At 33.5% G+C, this 24,624-nt stretch overlaps 1 protein-coding gene across 3 annotated transcripts in view; it reads right to left on the bottom strand.

The window, feature by feature from the left end:
• LOC121740448 (homeobox protein abdominal-B-like) overlaps positions 1-24,624 on the bottom strand; it is a 114,381-nt gene that overhangs the window by 38,876 nt on the left and 50,881 nt on the right. For all 3 annotated transcript variants that reach the window (XM_042133141.1, XM_042133140.1, XM_042133142.1), the window contains exon 2: positions 10,678-10,760. The gene's annotated coding sequence lies outside the window, so the exon portion shown is untranslated. The remainder of the gene's footprint in view (positions 1-10,677; positions 10,761-24,624) is intronic.

Below are 24,624 nucleotides of genomic sequence, written 5' to 3'. Positions count from 1 at the left end.
ACCGACCGGGTCGGGCCGAACGTTCTTCTTTTAAAAATACACGGCAACCATGTTGCTTTGAGCGCCAATGAGCGCGGTGTCATGGCGGCCGATCGCTCCCCATTATACCTGAACTGATCAATCGCCTCGGGGGCTCTGAATATGTATTTATAAAATTAAAGCGCTTACTTTGAAGATTGCTTTTTTAATTGACTCGTGATTGGGTTGATGTAATAATCGCCGGGATGATACAAGTAATAACAAGTTATTATTATTTTTTAATTTAATCCCATAATTAGGTAAGGATTACAGACTCAAAGTCCTTTTGGCTTTTGGATAAGTATTGAAATAATTAAAAATTATGAAATAAAATTGGCATCAGATTTAACTACTACCGAAGACAAACGGACGTGTTTAAAATGCATAAAACATTTAAAATAATTTACAACTTTGGATAACTGGAGTAAAAAATTTACGATTCCTCTTAATAAGAGATTATAAAGACATCAAAGGGAACACTAAAAGCTGTCGCCGCCATTATTTAGTTCTGATATTTTTTTAAGATTGCGTATTTCGGCAGCCTACTAGATTAAGTGCTAATAAACTCTACGGAACCAGCCTGCAACATTTAATATTCCTATTAAGAGCTTGAATGAACTATCATAATATTATGTTATCAATGCATTTAAGTACAAACCAGTGTATGGTGATAGCCAATACGTGTTTTGAAACCGTCTTGATAACTCTGTGACTGAAATGTGGGAACAGATGTTTGGGGTGAACGACCCCGCGCCGCGACCACTCGCTACCACTTGATTTATACCTAAGTAATATGCGCCTGCGCAACATTATATAAGGGACACATCTTTAAATCACCAAGGCTTAGTAAAAGTGCGAGGAAAAGTTGAAAAATATTACGAAAGTTTCTGTAGGGCTAAACATGATTATTATGTAAACAGTAAACACCCTGTAACTTATTAGAAAACTATTGTTTATTTGATTTATTAGCAATTAGGAAGTATATATTTTTTCTTACCTAAGTATATTATATAATATAAAATATTTTGTATTTATTCTAATTATACTGATGAAAATGATATTTCAAATGAATATTAATCATAATAATTACTATAGTCTATAAGGATGATAAATTATGCTGATAAATTGCAGTAATTTTTTGCGTAGTTTACTTCTTGATAATTGCAACAATTAGCAATTTATTTTATAGTCTTATTTAAAATATAAATATAATTTATGCCTTTATTATAAGGATTTATTAAGTATTATTCAAGGTCACTTTAATTTACCAAAATTATTTAATATTCATTTTGTCTTACTGTATAGTATAAAAATCACTTTAAAACTTAAATTATATTTATTAATAAGTACTATAAAATGTAGTAAGTACTGCCGCCAATAAGTAATTTTAAGAATTAAGGAGATAGGGACCGAGGGCATCAGGTGATTTAAGAAAATTACATTATAAAAAGAGAATAAAGAGGGGTCCGGCTTTTTTGAGGCTATATAAATGTACCAATTTAAATTCAAACCGCGACGGCTCCCAATATTGTAAGCTTAAATGTAAGAGGCCATTAAATATGTATTTTATTAAGTTAAGTATGTCTAATACGATTAATAATATTGTTGCCCTAAAAATTGTAATAATCGAACTTAGTTTTCTAACGTTTGGGAATTGATATAAAAAATTAAAAATTTTGATTTATACCTATATAATCGACCCAAATTAATACCTGGGGTATAACAAAAATGAAACAAAAATAAGTGATAATACTTTAGGGTGTGTACGTGTTCCTTGTAGAGAGTTCACTGTGAAAGTAGCAGCGCTGAAAGACCAAAAATTTTTTCCCTTTTGTATGGGGAAACTCGCTCACACGCTCGGGCCCTTGCCCATACAAAAGGAAAAAAATTTTTGTTCTTTCAGCGCTGCTACTTTTACAGTGAACTCTCTACAAAGGAACACGTACACACCCTAAAGTATTATCACTTACTTTTGTTACACACTGTATATTGGGTTTTAAAATAATACTGTAATGTAACTTTTTTAACATGTTAATAATATCTTTTAGATGTTTATTTACATAATGATTGGAAACTTTAGTATAAAGTTTTACCTTGTGTGGGTAAGTGTCAATTCTACCTACCTTAAGCTACATAACGCCTACGCCTTATTATATAAAAAAATTGCCAAGTGCGAGTTGAACTATACTCTATACTATATTTGAAGTGCCTATGTAATGCCATTATTAATTACGAGCAAAAATAAACGTTGGTTGTATGGCAGCCCCCCTTAAATATTTAATTTATTTTGTTTTTAGTATTTGTTGTTATAGCGGCAACAGATATACACAATCTGTGAAAATTTCAGATGTCTATAGCGGTTCTTGAGTTACAGCCTGGAGACACACAGACAGACAGACGGATAGACGGACAGACGGACAGACATTGAAGTCTTAGTATAATATTATTATGTTACATAACAGCTAGGGAAGGCTGTATAACTCTGCTTGGAATTGGAAAAGCAGTCGGTATCTCCGTAGCAGAACTTAAGTAGTAAAAACTTTCTTTGTTATTTGATACTATCGCACGGAACTCGGAACTCTTTCAACTTCAGCACTCGAGGAAAATGGACGATCTCTTAGGCTAAGCTGGATATAAAATATACTTGAAGAAAGCACCTGAATTATATAAAATGACAAAAACTATGTTTTTCTAATTTTCTAAGACTCCTATAATAATGATTGTTGGCATTGTAGTAGGTACTTAAAGCGGGACCTTCCTAGCTTTTTGCAGGACGATCGTGGGTATAGTTTATAAGAGAAATAGCAATATTATAATCTGTGATACTAATTAGGTTCTATTGATAGGTTAGTGTGATATTAGGATAGTTTTTGGATCGTGCCACTGTTTTATCGAGTTTTTACTATTGACATTGTATTAATTTTAGAAATTTTATTTGTAATTAAGTATTAATTTGAATATTGTAATATAATTGGCAATTTTAAATTGTTCATAGTAGGTCGTAAACAGGAAATGTATTTGGAAAAAATTGTATTATGTGAATTAACAAGCCCTGATAATGTTAGGGGGAGGAACTAAAAAAAAGAAAAAAAAAAGTAGGTACTTAAAAAGAGAGTTTCAATAGTGAGATAGGCTTGGTTGTAACTATAATTATTATAATATTATGAAAGAACCTAGACAAAAAACCTTCATCGTTTACTTTTATAACTTTAGTATTTTTTGTGCTGACAAAAATTTAATAAAATTATCAAAATTGTTTCATCCGCTTCAAAATTACGCTGACACTACAGATAACTAAACGATGAAATAGGCTGGCATTGTCGGTTTCAACACAAACCCTAAAATAAATAACAAAAAAACTGAAAATTACATGGACCCATCAAATAATAAGTTACAACACCCTGTTTTCCACGTTGGCTCTTTGATTTTTTTTTAATTTACACAAGAACGCCTCAAGGATTGTGTAACAAAAGACATAACTCCGGCATCCACAATTACAAGCCCCGGGTTACAATTACAAAACGTTCCAGGCCGCTTCAATTAAAGTGATTATACAAAATTCCTGGGAAGTGGGAAACTTTCGATCCCCGAGGCAAGAATGCTCATACTTCAGATATCTTCGAAATTACTTTCTGCTCCAAAGTATTAATTAAAACTTTGTGTATGATACACGATTGTGTGATTAAATTTTTGTAAGAACAACAGGATCTTGCTTGTTACACAAATAGGTAGAGTAGACATTAAAGTATTAATTCCACTCCTTAGAAGCCTTAAAATGAGACACAGAAAAAGAAAGATCGATAAATAGTTTTAAAAATCGCCTCCGTAATGATACAACTGCTAGATAGGAATATGAATTTAAAAAATATACATAATTTTAACTACCCCTTAAATGGCTTTACAACTTTATTATTTCTTTAAAATCTTTCGACACAATATAAAATATTGTCATAACTAGCGTCCTGCTGTGAGGAATTACATTTTCCGTTGAATTATTAAGTGTTACTTTAACAATAACATAACACCTCATAAACTGAGTAATAAGATTTTAATCGGCCGAACAATCATTCATTTCCATAATTAAGTATTAACTGATTTTAATTTGCAAGACATTTTAAATATACGAATTATAGTAGTTTTAAATCGGTTGTTATTTTGATGCCTACATTATATATGCCTACATATAATATATCAAAATTAATACAGCAAAAATGACTTAAGGAACACACCTTGCGGTTAAAAATATATGTGGCTAGTCACAAAAAAAATTGACATAACTTGAAGTTTCGGTTATTTGGACTCTACCTACAACATTTCAGTTTTGGTACCACAAAATAAATTTTATTCCGAACAATAACATAAGTAAAAGCAATTTACGAAGCGACAATATTCAGTAATATGAAATAGTATAATAGCGTTAAGAGTTCACTACATAAACCTCGCCCCGAGAATAAATGGATTACTTGTGTTCCCGTCGCGCCATCTTGCGGGGGGCGCGCTGACTTATTATTATTACCCGGATCTCCCCGCTTCCGACTTACCGCCCTAGTATAAAAATATAAGTAATAAATTGAATGAGAATATTAATAAATTGGTTTAAAAGTAGAGGTTTAAATGATTTGGGAAAAACTTTACCGCCGATTCTTTTTGCACGCACGGCTCGTTTTCTTTCGCTCGCTCGTCGTCACAGCCATTATTCTACACTCAGCATTCAAAAAGAAATATTTTGATAAACGTTGAACCATTTTATGTAGGTAAATTGTAAATAAATAAACTTCACTTTAGTATACATGTTACGTAGGTGCTCAGTAAAGTTTATAAACTTTTAAAACTATATTTCAAATTATTATAATATTATTATGGAGCAATAACCCATGTAAAACTGGTATAAAACATTGCAATTTCGTAACCACACGCGTCGTGTTTGAAGTATGCTAGTAAATTGTAACTCTACAAAAATAAACGGTAAAGCCAATGTAGTTATTAAGAGTGGTCAGTGGGTATTCTCATTATTTAACATAGTACCTAATAATATGAAACATGTGGCGGTAGCTTATTAGAGAACATAAACGCAATCTTGTTGCTGCGTTTTTAAATGTAGAGTCTCGGAACACCCGCGTCGAACTCTCCCAATTACTTTAAGCCTCATTAAAAATATTATCATCATACAAATTACGCTACCGTACTTCATACAGATACCTCTTACAAATGTATAAAAATTAAGTAATTCGTGTATAAAATAAATTTCACAACGCTCCCGACGATAAATCATTTTAGTTATTTGTTTATTACTTACATTTATTATTCTTGGTTGCATAAAACAACTATGAAAATTAATACCTACGGATTCTTTTTATTTATTATTCAAAATGTATTGTAATAAATTATAAAGGCGGATAAGATAATTTATCACGAAATATTAAAATTTTGTACATTTTATTTTTATCTCAAGGGGTACGTATAATAATTTTTATCAAAATTTTTGCAAAGCTGTTTCACAATTAGAGATAAGACCGCATATAAAGCAGTATTTGGAAACACTTTAATCAAGGACCTGAAATAACCATAAAGCGCGGGCTTGGATTAAGTTATAAATTTAAATTAAGAAACATAATTTTAAAAATGTATGTGATGTTAAATTAGGCCATAAAATGATCAACCACAAAGGTTGGACCGAATGCTAATGAAAATTTTGAAATTTTCTACTCGTTTTACCCGCAATGCGGACAATCACAAGATTTTTTTTCTAGTAGGTGAAAGTAAAAAAAAAAAAAGGTGTAAGTATAACATAGCTTTAGTTTTCTAACAGTTAGGAGTTTAGACATAAGTAGGTACATAATTTTAATATTGTACATATAAACTCACTTATAAACTCACTTTAACTATAACTGTAACTTTAAATACAATGCAAAATGACAAATATTTGGTTAAAGTCAATAATGGACGCCATATTTAACAATAACCTTGAGCTTGACAAGGATTTAAATGAACGTGGCGAAAAAGGGAACTAACGCTGTCATCATACAAAAACGCTATTTTTGACATTTCTCCTTTACCAGCAGCGCCTCCACCCACGATCATTTAAAGCCTTGTCGGACCAGCTATCATCTGTCATTTTCTGTGGTCAAAGTTAGTTAGGCTTAACTATAACCATAACTTTGACCATAACTATAACTATAACCACGCCTCTGGTGCAACCCACCCTAGCTACAACAACCTTGATATCACTTACTTTTAACCGCCGTCGCCATCTAGCGTGTAAATCGTGCAACTCGACATTACAACATTTAAAACTCTCCGTAGAGCCAACTCACGAAGTTTATCGTTCAAACCATTTGAATAATACGATCTCATATTGTTATTAGTAATAATATTTAGTTTCTAACAATAGACAAATGATTTCACTACTTTACGTGATACAAAGTTAAACGTAACTTTTATATTTAGTACTATATTATTGTCGAGAACTTAAAGGCGCTTTTAAGTATCACAGATTTTAGTGAATAATTGGTCAATTTCTTCAGTAACTAACGTTACGTATTACTTTGAACTAATTTATCTAATTATTTACAAAAGAAATACGTAAAATTGAACCAACACAACACTCCCGTATAATATCTTTCACTAAACTAAACTTGTGCCCCGGTTTCAGCTTTCTCTTCGCCAAAAAAAGTGATTTGAATTTATATAGAAAACTAGGGCATTTCGTATGCGTCCACGCACGATCTGCAACAATTTGGCTTTCGAATTCATTTGCATTTCGTTTGTTGGAAGCAAAGGGTACAATAAAAGTTGTGACTTTTGTGTAAACATCCTTTGTTCGCCTATTGAGAGATATTGTTTTAATTTCCTTCATCTATTGTCTCTTGAATACTTTTTTAATAGCATGCATAATACAGTTTCTTTTTAGATAAAGCTGAATACCTATTATATTTTGAGAAAGTTTATAACTCGCTTTTCGTACATGAGACATTTTGATATTATGTTTTTGTAAACTTACAGTAAGTATAATAATTATTTCACTCGTATTAAAAACACGATACCTAGAGGTATTCGTACATTCTTCTCAAAGTATTTGCAAAGTATAAAGCTATTTAAGCTGTCATATGCTGTGTCATGTGGGACTTAGGGCTTTTTACACCTACCGAGTAGATTGGCGAGACAGTGCTCTCGGCCAATCAAATTGGTAGGTATACCAAGGCCCTGAGTGAATTTGTAAACTTGTATCAAACAAGTTCATGTACTGTTGGTGACTAGTGGGCTACTCAGTGACAAATTCAGTCTTGAGCGAAACAACACAAAGTCTACATTTGAATACTCGAGTTAAGTTGGGATTTCGATATGAAGGAATGCGAATACCTTTACTTGAATTGTTGTACTTATTTTAAATTTTAATCTTACAGTAGGTATGTACAGCTTCGATATATTCTGGATCTAACAGAAGAATAATATTATAAACATTAAACGTCAAACAAACTGATAAGTAATCCGAAAGTAGTTCGAAGGCTTGAATTTGGATTTTTTACCAAAAATATATTTTATTTTACCGAGACCGCAAACAAACTTTTCTGATTCTTATAATATAATATATTACTATAATAATTCAAATAGGACAAAATATGATATTATCATAATATTATTCTAAGTAAGTAGAGTACTACTCAACATTACACGGTTTTGAAAAAGTGACATCTATGGAAAACTCTCGGAACTTGAATGGACTCTACCAAAAGCTCTGTCACGTGACGCGGGGAAAAGGACAAAGCGCAGAGTACGTTGAGCAAAGCTTTGAATGTAAAAATTAAATTAATACTATGTATAATATTATTATGTATGTAAATTTTTATTTATTCAATATATTTAATAAGTAATTTACTAAGACACTAAGTATATAAGTTTTGGCAAAAACATCCGACAATTAAGTAACTTCAGATGTTAAAAAAACCATTTTACTAGAAACTAGTTATAAATTGTAACAAATCTGAGTACCGCAAGGCAGTTTGCGTGGGAGAATGGAAATAAGTCTTGACCTACGTACTATGTACTTACGTTCCTAATTAAAAAGGAAAGTTTTCCTAAAGTGGGAATTGAAATTTGTAAGCTTCGAAAACAGCAACAATTGTAAAATATTTTATTTTAAAAAATAATAACGTGGATTCGACTATAATATTATGATATGTGGGCTCTAGCCATCAAAATATGTTAAAAGACTTTTCCAACCGATCGGACAAAGACAACAACATGGATTAGCGTAAGTTTATATCAGATAAAACTGCAAAAAGACTTGCAAACGCCTTTGTTTCACCAAATAGGACAATAAAAGCGCCATCTATGTATAAACGTTGGTACTTCAATGCCAAGTACTGTACGAAGCTTTTAAGCTCGGGAATGACAGACGATATTCAGAAGCTCGTTGTACAGAAACGAAGAAGGAAAATGCAGTAACCATGACTCATAAGATAATAAACAATAATTATAATAAATAAAATTATTATTATCTATTTTTAATTTATTTAGAATAAAATGTTAATTCTGGTAACATAAAATTATTACAAAGTTTATTTAATTTTAAGAAATCGATGTCAATATGTAGAGCCTTAAATCCCTATATGTTTTTATTTTCGATAATATTACATTTTTTGCGTTCTTTTATTTTATTATTTTTTTTTAACTTTAGACCAATATATACCTACCGTACAAATGAAATCCTAGTACTAAGCTAAGCTACATCAGAGGATAGAGCCATGGCCCATGAATCATGATAGAGCCAAGTTTTTATGGAGATAGTTTTTGTACAACAGAGATTAACACAACCAAAACACTAGTGTGAGTTAGACATTCAGCCCGAGGTGCCATATCTGTTTCGTCGCCATGTTTGTTCAACCGCTATCTCTTTCTCTCTCCTACAGCCTGCGGAGAGCTTCTTGAGACAGCCTATGTAGTTCTATCTCTCTCTTGCTCAATATCGTTCTGGAGTTTAGAAGGGGACTGGAAACTCAATGCCGGTTTTAGAATGGCCGATCTCTAACCAATGCATGCTCATTATAAAGGACAGTATATATTAAGTCTATGATAAAGACCTATTGAAATGAAGAATTCCATAGGTCTTTTAAATGAAAGAATTTTATATTTTACAAGTTTTATTGGAAAAAAATATAATTTTTGTTTAATTTATAATTTATTTGCCGATTTTTTTTAAATAAGTACATTTTAATCACTTATAATTTAGAAACCTAGATACTTACCTAAGTATATAATAGACATTATAATATAATATTTTACTCTCTATTAATTACATTTCATTAATTGTAAAATTCCTAATTTGAATACTTAAAATGTTAGTAAGGAGATAATTAGTGCTTATTTTATTATTATTAATTATAGTACTAGACGTTCCGCGCGGCATCGCCCTCGTTAATTAGGAATTTCACGGTAACCGTACATTTTTCCGCAAAAAAATTGCCTGTGTCCCTTCACCCTCTCTTTATCTGTGACAAATAACATAAAACCGGCCAAGTGCGAGTTGGACACGCCCATGAAGGGTTCCACAGCAACAATAAGGTTTATTTTTTATGAAATTAAAAGGTTTTTGATTTATTTTTATGTTTCAGTTGATTTAATGAAAGTTAATTTAAGGTTTACCATATTTTATGACGTATTAAAAAAACTATTATACTCAGGTTAGAAAAAAATTACATAAGAAACTTCAATATGATTTTTGAAGACCTATCCATAGATATCCCACACGCATAGGTTAGATGAAAAAAAATTTATTGTTGGTTTAAGGTTTACCATTTATGACGTATAAAAAACTGCTTGCTAGATCTCGTTGAAACTAATTTTCGTTTTTTAGTTTTTATAGTAATGTACATTATATATATTTTTTAGACTTATTATACTTTAGAAATTAGAGGGGGGGTGACACGCGTTTTACCACTTTGGAAGAGTATCTCTCGCAAACTATTTAGGTTAGAGAATAATAATATTAGAAACTTCAATATGATTTTTCAAGACCTATCCATAGATACCCCACTTCACCTTCACCATCTACTTACCAAGTTTCAATAGTATAGCTCTTATAGTTTCGGAGAAAAGTGGCTGTGACATACGGAGGGACGGACAGACAGACAGACAGACATGACGAATCTATAAGGGTTCCGTTTTTGGCCATTTGGCTACGGAACCCTAAAAAATGGCTCCAGTAGTTCGTGAGAGAAGCCTTTCAAATAATTTTCCTTTTTTTTCACATTTTCCTCTGTTTCTTCAACAAACAAACTAACTCTTCCGCTTTATAATAATATAATATATTGGTATAGAATATAGATCATAGGTTCTCAACGTGGGCGTTTGAGCCTTTGGGGGGGGGGCAGGCGAAGACCCAGAGAAATTAGGGGGCATTGAGATGGAGAGATAAAGGCAAAAAATACACGCTAAAAACGTACTAAAGTAAATTAAAAATTAATATCCTTTTATTTTTGTTATTGTAGGTAAGTATTGTAATCATTTTTATCACGTGTGCACGTATTATAATATATGCAAAATATTGCTCAATATAACTAAGCATGCGTTTTAATAACTCCCATTGAAACATTCTTCTTTCATTCTTCATTTTCATCTATACTATAGTATATTATAGTAAGATGTGCAATAAAAACTTACCTTTAAGGCTTCTTATTGCGGGTTGTTTTGGTGATTCGTTGTACTTAAATTCTTATCCTCCGTTTACACCATTTTGGTTAGAACTGAAACAAAAAGGAGCTGTTAAGTACTTATTAAAATTGTTCAAAAGTTGATGATGGCTAAAATTTTCTTAATTTTCTTTTTGCTTCCTATATAATAAATTATAATATTATGAAGCAGAACAAAGCATAAACTTTGGATTGTATCAATCATTGTGATAATATTTTTAATTTTGAGAAGGTTGTGATTGAGTGTAAACAATATTACCTAGGTATTTATATACATAGTAAACCTACACCTAGGTATATTACATAGTAAACTGTCAATTAATGTTTTTGCACTAAACAGATTTATTAAAAATCAATGTGAATCTGTTTTATTAAAAATCGTTAAAACCTAGTTATCGATGGTGTACACTGTAAGGTACTTACAACATTGATAACTAGGTTTTAACGATTTTTAATAATACAGAGATACTAGCTAAATAATATACTTTAGTTACAAAATATGATCATTGTTCAAGCTTTTGATAAATAATAATTAATATCAGGAACTGAACATAGAACGTATACGTTCTATGTTCAGTTCCTGATATTAATTATTAATTATTAAACGCATTAAGAATGTATACGTATACGTATACCTTCTTAATGCGTTTAAAAATAGCTTAATGTAAAGATTATTCTTATAAAAATATTTGCTACTTTAAAAATATTATATTTGTCTTTAAGCTTTTCATTAATAAACAATTGTTAGAAGCTTTTCCTAATGTTAATAATTTTTAGTGTTTCAATTGCTTAAAGGTACAAGCTGGAAGCCGCCTACATCACAGTATAGCAATATGAATATTGCTATACTACGGCCTACATGAAGTTGCAGCGGACGACATGTCGCGTGACACGTAATTTCTATGGTTATTTCTATGAATGTGTCGCTATAGCTGCGCAGGGTATTTCATAGAAATACATACAAACCAATGTCGCGACGAGAAGTCGTCTGCGGTTGCTTCATGTCGTCCGATGCCAACTGGCAGCTTTAGCCTAAAATAGCGACCTTCTTTTAGCGTGAAATCCTTACGAGGATTTCACGCTAAAAGAAGGTCGCTATTTGTTAATAAGTAGCCAAAGTAAGTTGGTGCAACCCACCCTTGTTGTACGCAATAAGAGTGGGTTGCACCAACTTACTTTAACTATAACTGTAACTTTAACTACAATGCAAAATGTCAAACCTTTGGTTAAAGTTAAAAATGGACGCCATCATATTAACTGTAATCATAGAGTTCGACAAGGCTTTAAATGCACGTGGCGAAAAAAGGAACTAACGCTGTCATCATACAAAAACGCCATTTTTGGCAGTTCTCCTATACTAGCAGCGCCCCAGCCTACGTTCTTATAAAGCCTTGTCGGACCAGCAACGTCTTCTGTCAAATTCTGCAGTCAAAGTTAAGGTTAAAGTTAAATTAGCCTTAACTAGAACCATAAGTTTGACCATAACTTTAACATTTAACCACGCCTCTGGTGCAGCCCAACCTAAGACTCGATTTTATATGCGACCGCGCGAACGAGCAGTTTGGCCGCTACGCCGCGTAGCGTGTTTAGGAGCTATTTTAGGTAATTTAATCACAAGCAATAATTGTATGTATGATATATAAAATAATATACTATTTCTTGTGATCTCGCGGTGTCACCGCCAAGCCACGCGTTCGGGCGCCGGGCGGACGCATATAAATCGACCCCAAACATGTTTAGCTGCGAAACTCTACTGGAGTCGTACTTGCATTATTTTTTATTTTCTGCAGCCTGTTTTAGGCCTGTTTTTTATCTGATAGCTGATACTATCGTAAACACAAGTGCTGGTTATTTACAGCGCAGGCGCAGATTATCTAAGTGCACGTTAAACCTGGCCACTTCACTTGACCATTAACTTTAATGACGCTCAATTTATGACTTTAAAACAGAAGTTTATCTTCCGACGTTGAGTTTTTAAACGATTATCTGAACTGTTTTAAGGAACATGCGGTTTGGGTATTAATTAGGTAGCTATTAGCTGTACAAGGTGCTGACATAGGTAGGTACATCTGTTTTGTTATCAAGCGCTGTTTTGGATAAATGACAGTGTACTATAATTAGAGAAATGCATTTATAAGCAGATGGTGGACTTTTGTCAGCTGGGTTTTATTCAACCCCTTCAATCCAGTCATCTGCCTATGAATCACTTTTACGTCTAGGACTTAAAAATCTATACATATAAATAAAATTGGAGTGTCTGTTTGTAATATTGAAAGAACTGTTTTTTACTACATGCATATGAATGTACAATGTACATACGGTACATATACCAAAATAGCACTTTTTACAATTTTTGTCTGTCTGTTTGTTCCGGCTAATCTCTGAAACGGCTGGGGCAATTTTAACTGGACTTTTTTTGGCAGATAGCGAAAATAATAAGGAGTAACTTAGGCTACCTTTTAATGGACTTTCAATAAATGAGGAGGATATATTTTAAATTTTTATATTTGTTTATACATATTTTGTAATTTCAACTTTCTAGCTAGCACGATGCTTGAGATATATCAGCCTGCAGACATACTACTATAATATTATTGCCGCGGACGAAGTCGCGGGCATCAGCTAGTTATATAATACTTTTAAGAACTTTAGTATGGTTCGATGTAATCACTAAAGTACCTGAGATAGACAAAATATTATTCTTGCGGAAAAGATATAAGGTAAAATAGCTTTATAAACAGGCTAGATGACATTCTTTTGATATAATTTCGTTAATCGCGCGGAAATTTTCCGCAGCACATTTTCCCGCGATAAAACTATCCTATGTCCTTATCCATTTCTCAAAGTATCATCATTTTACCTAATTTAGTATAGCCGTTTGAGCGTGAAGAAGTGACAGACTCTTTCACATTAGTAAGGACGTAAAACAAGCCATTGTTAAGTCCAATATCAGCTTCCGCAAAAGTTTACGGGCGCGCGAAATTTGTAAACTACAATTTTATCGTTCGATTAGCGATTATGGCAATCTATGGCAGTCTATAAAATGTAATTTACTACGCGTCGCTGAGGTCAAGCGGGCCCGGGTGCCATGATTGATATGCTATAAAGTGAATTTATTACGAGCCCGCAGTAAACGCCGCCCTGAATGGCTAATCATCTATTAATCGCAATTTAACGCATCAACACTGTCAAATAATACTTGAAAGAGGCGATAAAGTTTTATTGTGGGAGAAAAACCTTAGAGGAAAAGCTACTGCGTGCCGCATAAAGTGTATAGTACAAGAATATAGAACGTCTACACAGTGCAGCTCGTTGTATGCGATGCTCTTTCCCTCGAAAGTCTAGAGCTGGACAGTCTAGTCTCGCCTAGACTCTAGACATTATGGACGTTGGTAAATATTTAAGTATAAGTGTATATGCCGAATTTCTGCTGCGGAAGTTCGGCTTGGTTTCGCCTGCAATGTATTTTAAATTACCGATGACACACCATGCCGTAATTCCGTCGTGTTATATTGTATGCATTTGACATTACTGACGTAATCATGCGGAATTTCCGCTGCGGAACATCGGCATAGTCTGTTTAGACACTAATACGAGATTTATACTCGCGCCTCGTGGCTCGGCTCGCGGCGCGTCTCGCAGCTCGCGTCGAAGCGCGAGTGTAAACACAAAGCTCGCGTCCCCCTCGAGCTCCTTTGGAAATAGCACCCGACGCGAGCCCTGCGAGCCGCGAGCCGCGAGCCGCGCCGCGAGACGAGCCGTGAGCTCGAGTTTACACTCAGGGCTCGCGGCGCGTCTCGCGGCTCGCCTCGTGGCTCGCGCGCGAGTGTAAATCGAGTTTTAGGATTAAGGCTGTGCATTGACGGTAAGTTAATTCAACCAATGTGTACCTACGTCTAATCACATAGACCTATATAAATGTACGTTCATGTTTGGATGGAAACCGACAATGTTTGTGATTTGTATTGATTTTGTTGGAAAGCCTTCAAGACAAAAGTTCCCTCAACGACACCATAATAGTAGCACTGTAAATCTGCGTCGCATTATCAGTTCGCAAAGTGGACATCTGCTTACAAAATTGCATCATACCGGAAAATTTTCGAGGAAAATTCTGTGCTCAAGGTTGAAAATCCGAAATGATGGATCTTGCAACAAAGCCTGCAAACGAGTATCATTAGTAGAAAAGTTTATATTAAAATAAATAGTATTATGTATGTGGTGACAACGACAAGCAACCCTATTCATAGTTTTAATTATTTTGTACCTGCTGGTACCTCAAAGGATGATTTTAATAATAGATTTTTTTTTATTTATATTGATTGTATGAGTAAAATTGATTTGACTATTAGAGACGAGAAAACTTGCATGAAATCAACTAAACTATCTATCCCGAGAGGCTTGTAAAAGGTTACTCCACCGGGAATATTATCGTAGCGTGTCATATTATGCTACTAAATTATGTCGAGCCTCATTACATACACGGAAGCAGCGATATACAACCTACCGCAAACATTGACATTATAATTTACCGATTGTTCCATTGTTTATTCAATAAATTTTATACCGCTTTAAGGTTACGACTATTAAAATGTGATTGACCCGGTTTTATTATTTCGCGCTGATATCGTGGATTTCGTTATACATGTTTATAACGTTTCATTCAGTAATGTTAGAAAGGTAGATTTTATGAAATAATATTTTAATTCGTTTTATTTCATTTTAATCTGTAAATAAAAAATAAACTAAGTACACTCAATCTTAATTTTAGCCAAGTGCCAACTTTGGCAATGATTCATTATTGTAAGTTGTGACTTGCGACTTGTGAGTAAGTTTGTACTAATATATTGTATTATATGCCTATTGCGTAATGTTATTACGTACGTACGTACATACGTACTATAATAAATGTAAGTATAATTTTTAATGGCACTGAAAGTTAGTAGAGCTAAGGAGTCTACAAATTTTGCTATTCAGTACTGTAAGAACAGGAAGTCCAAATAAAAGGGTCTACTTAATAGCAGTATAGTAAGTTTTCAGGTACATAATATACTACCTATGTACCTATTTATGGCATGTACGTTCTATGTATCTACCAAAGTACATACATAAAATATACCTACTAACTTAAAAATAAATAATATCTAGGAGTACAACGTACAGTTATCTGCCAGACGCCAAGCTCGATCTGCTATGAATAGCGAGGCATGCGATTTGTTTCATTCAAAGGCTGAACCGTATCGCGATCACCCAAACACCGGTTGTTTAGTGATGTTGTAAATCAAATCATCAATTATCGACAAGCGTTTATATTCGTGACGCCGCCATGTAAACAATCCGAACGTTACTGCGTCTACGTTTACGACTATTCAATTTGAGGGAAAATCGATTTTATTCGCTTCTCTTCTAATCGATTTACGGATAAAATCGCTGGTGCGCGCGCGTTTTTACGATAAGGAAGTGGTAAGCGGATACGGCGCGCGCTGCACGAGACATACTGCACTGTGATGCCTGGATATAACTAGCGACTAGCATTATCAATAATCATAAGATTTTCTTCATTAAGTGCCAATTATTTTACAATTGACATTAAGTTTGAATAGCACATCAAAGCTTAAACGCTTATAACTTAACGCTCAAACTCAAAACTCCACATTAAAAAAAATCCCTACTCAGTCCTTGTGTTTTTTTGAAAACTTTAAAATATAAAAAAGTCATTACTAGGAATTGCCAAAAACGGTTTTTTTAAAAATCCGGATTTTCGGATTTTGACAAGCTCAAATCCGGATTATCCGGATAATCCGGATTTTACGACATTTTTCTAATATTTTTGATTAATAGCTTAAAATGCGAGTTACATATTTTCTTGTTATTTCTTTATTAAACATTCATTTTAAAAGCGCAATATCAGACGTCTTAAAACAATTTTCTTAAGTTAGTGATCTTCACATGGGCGTGATGAAGTAAGAAATTAAAATAACAGTAATTAAGACATAATTAACAACTTAAAAATATCTTGATTTTGTAAAGATATTTAAATAAGTGGAATTTAAGTTTTAACAATAAAATCCTAAACAATTTCCGCTTTATGGAGGACTAAGCCCCCTTTTTGCTCCTACGAATACAGATAATAAAAATTACCTTATTCACAATCAATGACCAACAGCACGAGATGTAAGGTCGAGGTAGACGTACTTGGGCCAGTTAGTTTCTTTTGATAACAGACAAGGAAATACAGAGAAACTAGTACATGAAGAAGCTGATGAAGGAAGACATACCCCTCTCAGGGAACCGCAGATTCGTCGACATGTGTATTTCACTCGTCCTAACCAACAGAGCGAAAACTCGGTCATTCGGACTAATTTACAAAAATCCAACTCCGGGCCTGCCGAAGAGCATTGAACCGCTGTAAGTTGGAAGTAAGTCTTCTTGACAAAACAAAAATCCATCCAAACAAGAATCTCAGACGTGGTAGTCAAGACGGTGGCTAAAGTAGCATCGGGCTGGTCGTGTTATCCACATGCATCTAGGCTGGATATCGACAGAGTGGGTATCTAGCATAGGCCTAGGAAAATATAGCTCGATGCTTTAGAGGCATTTTTTCCCTCTGAAGGCAGGTTACTGTACCCCTGAAGTCACCACGACTCCTGAGGATCTACTGTGACTACTTAATCCTCATAAATTGAACGATGTGGTTAGAATTGGTGCCACCAATTTCCTCTATAGTAGAGTAGGTGAGTTTCAGCTACCTGAGCTGCAGCAGCTGCTGAGTAAGGTACTATAGTCAACGAGGTAAAAACAAAACAAGTTAAAAGGTGTCTCGGCCCTTTTCCTAGAATCTGCAAGTCGCAATGCTAGTAATACTAGTTATTGTGTAAACGTAAAGATTTTTATTCTTATCTTTACAGAATAAGTTTTAATAGTTAGTTTTGTAAAAGCTAAGAATTAGTGCTTTAGAATGTTCAGGGCCAGGAGTCTTATTTCATTGCTCTTTTCTTAGTTTGTGTCCCCATGCCTCGAGCACTAGCTTTGTAGTAATGGGAGATGTTTCACAGACCGCTTCTGGACCATATATGAGATTCTCAGCTCTAAGCCTAACCAGCTCGTAACCGTTTTCTTTACCAAAGACGTTAATGTGACCCGGGGCCCATACTAGTCAAAGTTGTTGTTCTCTTCCAGCATGTTGTACGTATCACCACAATCTAGAACCAATTTGGACGAAATTTCTGCTGCAGTGCTAAGTGCAGCTTGACTGTCAGAGAAGATGAATATATTTTTATTGACTATCATCTCTTGGCTCTCTTGTGAGCAACCGATTATTGCAAAGACCTCGGTTGCAAACTCTCCTTTGGAGGCATATCAGCGGTGACGCTGGAGCGAGATAAGTGGAATATCCTAGGGGAACCTTTGCCCAGCATAAATTTGCCCCAATAGGCTTTTGTACAGAATAAAAAACTTAAAATAATTCTTTAAAAACTTTAAATCAACATTTTAATATTTTATAAACCCTTTTCCTTTATTTTATTAGACAAACTTACAAATCAGAAGATTTTATAGAAAACCATTTTATTCAATACTGACAATATCTTAAAAGAATAATTATTGTATATTTCTCATGATTGCAGTCATATTATTAAATAGTAAAATGTATAGTAAAATGAACGGTATTGTGGTTGATTTGTTTATGAGCTTTATGGGGGTGGCATTGGTGGTCACCGACAAAACCCCGTCAATAAATTGATAAAAAAAATAATAATAAGGTCATAAGATATTAAAAAATGACGTTCTTTTTTAAAATAAGATTTTAAAAATTTACAACCGCCAAATAACTAAACAATGCAATATTGGACATACGAAGTACTGAGATAGATACCTATTGAGCGCGCAAATTTGTGATAGCGCCTTTAAACAATTGTGAATTTGTATGTCAGATGCTACACAATACATCTAAATTATTTATATATACTACGTAAAAACTTATTTTTCATTATTTTACCAACTATTCGAAAAAACCGAAAATCCGGATTTTCAAAACCAAAAATCAGGATTTATCGTAGGCCAACAAAATCCGGATAATACGGATTTTTCGGATTTCGGTAAATAATATTCACCTACGTAAAACTTTTAGCACTTTCACTCATAACACTTAAGTTAGTTTCAATCTCCTGAACCAAGTGTCCATGGTAAAGTCACCAACAAAACTGCAGTGTTCAAAATTGTTACACATACTTATTGTAACAAAACAGCAACAAATTGATATGTTTATCTACTGAGGGCAATAAATTCATTCAGGCCAGACCCACCCTTTAGGGATCCACCCTTCGAGCTTAAAAATTGCAAAATATTACATAAATAATAAAGGATCCATTGTCCCCCGAGTTCCCCTATAGGCATAATTTTGGTCGGCTCATAGTTCCGGGGAAATGGTCTGTGATTCATTTGAATAATGTCCGGATATCTTTATAAGTTTAAAAGGACATAAACGTACATAAAGCACTAAAGTGCTCAGTCGATTGCACTGAACTCTAGACTCTACATTTTTAGCCTTTGGATTTTTATTTCTGGATATAAATCAAATACTACTCAGATGGGTAGATATTACAAAAAACTGTTCAGACTTCAGTATTTTTACTCTTAGATATTTTACCCTTTAAAAGCAATTTGCTATGAAATTCACGAACGTTTCAGTACCTACACTAAACAGTTAAAATATGTACTTAAGTAAAATTTTACTTATTGAACAATTTCTACCTCCTTCGTAAAATTATAATCTCCAATATTATCATGGTGACAAAAAATCATCTGAAGTTAACAATTTATTAATTGATAGATATAACCCTAATCGTAATTATTATTTTTGTAATTTCACACACTCCCACCCCTTTCAACGAGTGTAACGAATAAAATCAAGTTAAACTTGAATCAATGATACGGGCTTTTTGTATAGGGTCCAGTTAATAATATTATATCGTGGGAACTCTAAAAAATAGGTACCTAATTCAATATATTTATATGTAAGTAATATAACAATTCACTTCACGTGAAAATCCTTTTAAAATCCAAGAGTAGTAGAATTTCTGAATAATGTTATTTATTTTTAAGATCGAAAATTTTCCAACTTTAAAAGAAATATTTTAATCATCTCATATTTTCCCAAAGATACATCGACTTGCCTAAGTAGGCTATTTATCTATCTACAAGATAAACTCGGTTTGGGCTAAAAAATTCAAAACTTCACCAAGTTTATGTTTGCCGGGTATCTAAATTTAGCCGTTTTTTGTCCCGGCTAGTGGATAATTCCGTCCGTTTACGACCCCGTCCGCCAGACCAGCTCGTTCCAGATACGCTCCCACGCCGTGTCCCTTCATTGTACACAAAATGGCCGCTACGCACAGTAAATATAGCTCGGACAGCTCCAACAGAAACACAGCGCAGAGATTTTCCTTATTTTTTTCTAGATAATATTGGCTTCATTTTATAGAAGAGATACGTCCGTACGTATTATTTTCTATTCCTTTTGCTCATTTTAATATCAGGCTTAGGCTCGAATGCTGAAGATTTTATAGATTCGTGTAATCTGAGAAGCTAATTAACTAGCTAAAAGCCGAGCATTGTGAGAGCTCGCGTCGTCACACCTTGGCTGACTGATGATAACACATCTACATATTATTATAAATTAAAATCACTATGTTAAAGCACAAATCAATAGGTGTGATAGTTTTTCCCTAAAGTGTACGATAAAATGTAAAGATTGTGGAATATACTAGGGCTCGCTTCGCTCGCCCTGATTATAGTGTTGTTGGATATAAAGCTAAGAATTTGCATTAAAAGTAAGCATGGTTGTACCTAGAAGAAATAAAAGTGGATAGGCATGATAAGTTAGGCCTAATTTAAAGACTGACATGCCATTGGCAAAGAAAAGCTAATAAAAACATCAACGATCCTACAAAATTACATAACGACATAAAAATGTCATATCAACTCATTCATAAGCGGTTTTAAAATCAATAAAAACAAAATTATCATACACTAAATACCGAGCAGATTAAGAAATATAAAAAACAAATAAAAATGCAATTTCAGAAACATAAAAAAATTAGCGCTGAATAATGATTGAGTACGCGAATGAATGAAATTTAATCTAAAGAATAAACACCTAGATTTAATCACATTGTAAAACTCGACTCGGGCAGCAAGTTATTCGTTATAAATCCCAACTTTTTATGTACTACTAAACTGTTTTATTAGTTATTAACACGTGTTAAACGGCAAAGACTGAGCGGCGAGTCCGCGCCGAGTACATGTGAGTTGTAAACCGTTTAACCAGTCGAATGCCGGCTAGATCTACGGCTTCCCACCAAAAGTAATTTGTACATAAGTAATTGGCCGCTCATATTTTATTTCATAACGCATTTTATGTTTAATTCACGAGCACCTGGCGCGATTTATTGTCGGCAGTTTTTCGAGTTGACTTGTAAACATTTGCATATCGCTAATTAAAATATTATGGAAGTTAGTTATATCATGTTAAATTTATTAGCATACAATTATTTTTATTATAATTACAATAAATTATATTTCTTAAAAATATAAATTAATATCGTTTAAAGGCTGATTTTAGCTTACTTTGTGTTATATTTTATTATAAATTAAAAATGTTATCTCAAGCAAAGATTACCTAATTTAACCACATAAATCAATTATTCTTTTGAGGCAGTTATCGACTTTTAAATCGCAATAAACTAAACGGCATACGATACATTTATGGCTAGGTGTAAAACGATATAATACGCTATAATCAAGTATGAATGACCTTTATTTTAACAATTTTACCACCAATCACATTTACATCAAATCAAAGACATAAAGTTTATTGTATCCTTCTTATGGTTTTGTAAACATTCAGTTGTGGAGGCTCTGCATTTCGTAGGCAAAACACACTAAACAGTAAACGCAATGATGTGAGAATTAAAATACATATATAAATACGTTTTATTTAATCAGTTATTTACTGTCTACAGTCTACATTGTACATTTAGACATAGAACCTGGTTGGTTGCATTACCTTATTTACTTCTTTACCTGATAAATATAGTAAAGTCACGTAGACTATTAAAATTTAATAGAGGAATGGAGGTATGCTCCGTATTTTCATAGAAAACTAATTAAATATTAGTAACTTCATAATATTAAAATACAAAACAGTAATACCAACAAATATCCAAGGCAATGTCACTATAATTCTAAAGCTCGGGGTGTCCTCGACCCTTTGTCGCTAGGTAGGTGTCCGATCTCGCACATGCAGACTGGTTTCAGTGAATTCACACGTTATATACTTAATATAATCCTACATTGTTGCACGCCACATGCCTCGGAGCGTATTTTTCCCTTGATTTATTTATTGCTCATACAAATTGTCAACAATGAATTATATTCGAACGGAGCGAAAAGGATTACTTAAAGGGCGCCCATTGTAACTTTACCCAGTTATGCAAATCAGTACCCTGAAACCGAAAGTGCACGGAACAATGGCCCGGCGTCACCTTTTCATAAATTATCGAGCGCATTAGACTTATTACCCGCTTTTGTCCGGAAAGGTTGTACTAGACGAGACAATAGTTTACGGCCGTTGCATAATTCGGCGCGCATTCAACGGGTTATTTGCATAATTTTCGGTTCGCCTTTTGGGTTAAATATTTTGATGTTGAAGAAAGTGAAATTCCATTATTGGGTGTAAGTTAGTGATCGAGAGTCATTCTCGATTTTGCCTTTCTGTTGTATTGATTTCTCGCGCACGTAAAAGTCAGTGTATATTTTCGATAAAGCTTGTGTTATGATTTTACAGGTATCGTGTTAGCTGATAGTTAAGTTTTATGCCTTTGATAGTGGGGTTGAGTGGTGTTGAGTAGGTGACAATATAACCCTATGTAAGTGAATGTGTTACCAGTTTGTAAGTGGTTTTAGTGATTTTTTATTGACGTGAGAATATTTCTATGATATTTTTGACTCTTTCTTCTGCTACATCAAAATTATTAGATACTTCATACTATAATATCATTTTAGTTTTAAATATAGGACATGGTAAGAAAATACTTATTACACGCAATTTTAAATGAATATTTGACAATATTTTAAGTATCCTGTTTTTCTATTGCATCAAAGTTTTTAGCTACTTTATGCTGTATGCAATATAATTTAGTCCATGAAAATTAAGAGAAAATGCCTAATAGTAGGAAATTACCATGCTTATATCAAAATAGAAAATACTCAGCCACATTTCTATAAGTGTCAACACTTAACATTTAAAATACCTAGTTTGGCACCTAACCACGATTAAACCTAAAAATAATAGTTCTATTCCAATATTCCTTCAGAGTTATAATCCTGAAGTCTGAACATAGAACTATGCGACCGCAATTTCAAGCGACAATATAAAATGGCGCCCGCGTTGCGTCATTCATCAGTCACATAAAACTCTCTCTGTATGATTACCCCGAATCATCGTAAATCAATCCCGCGTCTATCCCGCAGTCCCGCGCTACCCCGCAAAGTCCCGCAGTGCCCCTCAAAGTTCCGCGTTTACCACGCAAAGTCCCGTACCCGCAGACCCTAATTGTGCTAGATGACTGTAAATCAAATTTCGTGCGGGCGGCCATTTTGAAATATTAGGACATCGTAAATTATCGCATAAAACTTCGATTTGATTAAATTTCGATAATTACATCGGAATTAGTACTTACTTAAGTTTCGTTCGATTTATTGTCTATTTCAATTGTAATTGATTTATTGTTCGAATTGGGAAAGTATAATGAGGAAAAACTTTAGAGAAATTTAATCTTAAATATTACATCACGCACTTCTAGTTCAGAATGTTATAGCTACTTATTGTACTATTTGTTAGATTCTATTTTTTTAATTTTCTAAAGCCATGACTACTAAGACCATAAAGTAAATACTTACTATAGTCGCACATAATAATTGCATATAATATTTTGAACGTAAATAAAATACAACCTAACGACCACTAGGCCCAGGCCATATTGAGTGATTAAAGCAAAAACTTTTTTTTAAGAAATGGAAACCATAATATTTCTGTTGAGCTCGTCAAGTGAGGCGCAGTGGTCATAATTGACGCTCGCTGGGAAAGTCATAAATATATTGATAGTTGTAATAAAATTTCACAATAATTAATCTAATAATGCTTATCTTATTTAGAAATCGTTAAATGATATTTACTTTCTCCGCCCTATTACTTTCATTTTATCCTAACAGTATTCGTTCATTTCAGGTTCATTTATTTCAACAATGGAAAACGTCAAATTTTCTCAAAAATATTGAACGGCTGCGTATTTAGTACTTTAAGTAACTAAACAATAATTATATTATAATATTATCATTCAATGTCCGGTTATAACTTAGTAAAGACCACCTTCACATGTTATTATATTGTACCTGTTTATGAGTAAATATTGTATCATTAATTCATTATTTCAATCGTCACTTCACATTAAAAATATTGCAAATAAAAGTTAGAGACTTGCGCATTGGATTTAAAAACTTTTTCTCTGTATTTTTAGAAGTAAACAGTAGGTACTTATTCTTTCCCCATTCGAGCCCGATAGCGATATACGCTTTTAAACCGTAAATAAGTCTGTCGTTTTGAGAACCTCGCCTAGTATTTTACGTGCATTGGCAAATACCTCGTACAATACATCGAGCCAAGAGCTACGGGAAAATTCATGTACAGTTCTCAGGCGTTTCAATTCGGTCTGTATGTTCTGGTTGTAACGGATGAAAATCGCTTGCACCGCTGCAGTATATAAGTTCGATACAATCGAAACCCTGCAATGGCGACTCACGATTTGAAAACAGATTTATGATCGGCCACGATAACGGGCTCGCGATAAAAATTCTACTATTC

The sequence above is a fragment of the Aricia agestis genome, chromosome 3, assembly GCF_905147365.1.
Source record: "Aricia agestis chromosome 3, ilAriAges1.1, whole genome shotgun sequence".
Lineage (NCBI taxonomy): Eukaryota > Metazoa > Arthropoda > Insecta > Lepidoptera > Lycaenidae > Aricia > Aricia agestis.
Note: the sequence above shows the minus strand (reverse complement) of the source record. Positions and strands in the feature narration are given on the sequence as shown.